Here is a 3,712-nt window from a genome sequence, read left to right on the forward strand (position 1 = left end):
CAATGACAACGACACAGCATTGAAACGAGCTACACAAGCCGGTCTCTCTTGATACCAATGTAAACGAGCATTAAGTTATCTTCAGACTGCCCGATATTTTCGTCCTTTGGACTTTCCCAACGATTCCTTTTTTTCTTTTTTTTTTACACCACAGCGAAGACTTGAGGAAGCGTGATTAGCACGCTCGCATCCCTCCCTGTCCTACTACAACTGTGTGTGTGTGTGTAAAGAAAGAAAAAAGAATACATTGGCTTTCTCTCTATCGAGAAGATGGCCTACGCAACGCAGATCAAAGGCCTAATACGTGTAATATAATACGCGTCTGGCCGTGTATAAATCACGCACGAATGATCTGGTCGGGCCCAACTCTTCTCGTACGCTTATTTTTCCGTGTTGAGGCACTATCATAAAATCACACAAACCCCAACACGTGTGTGTCTTGGAAGGAAGATGGCCTACGCAACGCAGATCAAAGGCCTAATACGTGTAGTACACACGTCTGCCGTGTAAATCACGCACGAATGATCTGGTCGGGCCCAACTCTTCTCCACCACACCACATCCCAACTTTGTACATTTTTATATATTTTTGTGCGTTGGGGCACCTTCATAATCACAAACCCCAACAACACATATATCTCTCTCTCTTTGAAAGATTTGTTGTGGCCTACGCAACGCAGATCAAAGGCCTAATACGTGTAGTACACACGTCTGGCCGTGTAAATCACGCACGAATGATCTGGCGGGCTCAACAATATCTTTTTTTTTTATATGAATTCTTATCCACAAACTAATCGAATTCATTTTCTCTCCTCCTCTCCTCTCTCTTTGAGATATATTGGAACATTGTAATGATCCTTCCGCAGGTTCACCTACGGAAACCTTGTTACGACTTTTACTTCCTCTAAATAATCAAGTTTGGTCATCTTCCCGGCATCATCGGCAATGCCGAAACATTGCCGCGCACCAGTCCGAAGACCTCACTAAATCATTCAATCGGTAGTAGCGACGGGCGGTGTGTACAAAGGGCAGGGACGTAATCAACGCGAGCTTATGACTCGCGCTTACTGGGAATTCCTCGTTCATGGGGAATAATTGCAAGCCCCAATCCCTAGCACGAAGGAGGTTCAGCGGGTTACCCGGGCCTTTCGGCCAGGGAACACACGCTGATTCCTTCAGTGTAGCGCGCGTGCGGCCCAGAACATCTAAGGGCATCACAGACCTGTTATTGCTCAATCTCGTGCGGCTAGAAGCCGCCTGTCCCTCTAAGAAGATTTGTTTGTACGTTGGTAGTAAAAACCCCACCGGCAGAAGCCGAGAGCCTTCGAGATACCATAATTACGTCTATTTAGCAGGCTAGAGTCTCGTTCGTTATCGGAATTAACCAGACAAATCGCTCCACCAACTAAGAACGGCCATGCACCACCACCCACCGAATCAAGAAAGAGCTATCAATCTGTCAATCCTTCCGGTGTCCGGGCCTGGTGAGGTTTCCCGTGTTGAGTCAAATTAAGCCGCAGGCTCCACTCCTGGTGGTGCCCTTCCGTCAATTCCTTTAAGTTTCAGCTTTGCAACCATACTTCCCCCGGAACCCAAAAGCTTTGGTTTCCCGGAAGCTGCCCGCCGAGTCATCGTAGGAACTTCGGCGGATCGCTAGCTGGCATCGTTTATGGTTAGAACTAGGGCGGTATCTGATCGCCTTCGAACCTCTAACTTTCGTTCTTGATTAATGAAAACATTTTTGGCAAATGCTTTCGCTTCTGTCCGTCTTGCGACGATCCAAGAATTTCACCTCTAACGTCGCAATACGAATGCCCCCATCTGTCCCTATTAATCATTACCTCGGGGTTCCGAAAACCAACAAAATAGAACCGAGGTCCTATTCCATTATTCCATGCACACAGTATTCAGGCGAAGGTAGCCTGCTTTGAGCACTCTAATTTGTTCAAAGTAAACGTACCGGCCCACCTCGACACTCAGTGAAGAGCACCGCGATGGGATATTAGTTGGACCGCCCCGTGAAGAGCAAAGCCCACCGGTAGGACGTACCACATAATGCCAGTTAAACACCGCGAGCGATGAACCGACACTGTGACACACAGATTCAACTACGAGCTTTTTAACCGCAACAACTTTAATATACGCTATTGGAGCTGGAATTACCGCGGCTGCTGGCACCAGACTTGCCCTCCAATGGATCCTCGTTAAAGGATTTAAAGTGTACTCATTCCGATTACGGGGCCTCGGATGAGTCCCGTATCGTTATTTTTCGTCACTACCTCCCCGTGCCGGGAGTGGGTAATTTGCGCGCCTGCTGCCTTCCTTGGATGTGGTAGCCGTTTCTCAGGCTCCCTCTCCGGAATCGAACCCTGATTCCCCGTTACCCGTTACAACCATGGTAGGCGCAGAACCTACCATCGACAGTTGATAAGGCAGACATTTGAAAGATGCGTCGCCGGTGCTATAAGACCATGCGATCAGCACAAAGTTATTCAGAGTCACCAAAGCAAACGATGGACGAGTGTAAACACCCGCCACCGATTGGTTTTGATCTAATAAAAGCGTTCCTACCATCTCTGGTCGGAACTCTGTTTTGCATGTATTAGCTCTAGAATTACCACAGTTATCCAAGTAAATTTTAGTACGATCTAAGAAACCATAACTGATTTAATGAGCCATTCGCGGTTTCACCTTAATACGGCATGTACTGAGACATGCATGGCTTAATCTTTGAGACAAGCATATGACTACTGGCAGGATCAACCAGGGAACTATACAATATGTATATATAAAATGGACAAAATTTAAATCCTTTTCCATCGTCGCCTGTTTCATATATATATGTCAGGTCGACACACCACTTTTCTCTTTCAAATATGTACAAGTTTTGCCACATTCCGCGCTTGTAACATATCTTCTTTAACGCTCAATTTCTTTCATTTTTCTACCATACAGATATTTTACCGTACGCCCAAAAACGTACGTATTATATTTTTGTTCTATCGTAAAATCACATTTTTCTACGTACGCCAGCTTCGTACGTTTCTATCTTTGCCTTCATAAAATCACAAGATAATTTTATCTTCAAGAGTCTCGCTATTAACATCTTGTAAGATAAATGTACGTCCCAGCTAAAACGTACAAATACTTCAAGTTAAGTAATAATATATCATCGCTATTGACAAATTTTTAAGATCCAAGACACAGTTCTCTCTATATGTTTTAATATTTTTTATGTACTCAAATATATTCAAAGGAAAAAGTACATGGGTGATGCCATAGTCGTGGAAGCGCGTACGCTCACGCTGATCTTCTGACCGCCGGAAGCACGAAACCTCTGATCTGGGCAAAATCGGCAAGCCGAGGAAGAACGGACAGGACACATGCTGGACTGGCGAGAAAGCGTGTTCTTCCGCTCGCGCTAGGCATTTCGATTTCTGACACCTCTTGATTTAAAAAATCAGTTTTTTGATAGTTTTCTCTCTCCACTGGGCTATTCATTTTAGCCACAGTTTTCAATTGGTACGATTTGCTTCCAAATCTTACAGATGCATTTTAAAAAATTTTTCCATCGCTCGGACAGAAGAGTCGATTGCTCAGTGAGTACGAGTATACATACAAAGTGCATACGGGTAACCAACCCCGTAGGGCTTGCCACATATGGGCCATTCGGTCAAAGACACCGACCCGTGGCCACGCTGTGTGGAGAAAAG

General features: G+C 45.3%; 1 non-coding gene across 1 annotated transcript; it reads right to left on the reverse strand.

Moving 5' to 3' along the window:
- Positions 1 to 848: 848 nt before the first annotated feature.
- LOC143262336 (small subunit ribosomal RNA) lies at positions 849 to 2,769 on the reverse strand. Its single transcript, XR_013036178.1, has one exon. It is a non-coding gene; the product is annotated as a small subunit ribosomal RNA (ribosomal RNA).
- Positions 2,770 to 3,712: the final 943 nt, after the last annotated feature.

Source organism: Megalopta genalis, unplaced genomic scaffold (genome assembly GCF_051020955.1).
Source record: "Megalopta genalis isolate 19385.01 unplaced genomic scaffold, iyMegGena1_principal scaffold0114, whole genome shotgun sequence".
Lineage (NCBI taxonomy): Eukaryota > Metazoa > Arthropoda > Insecta > Hymenoptera > Halictidae > Megalopta > Megalopta genalis.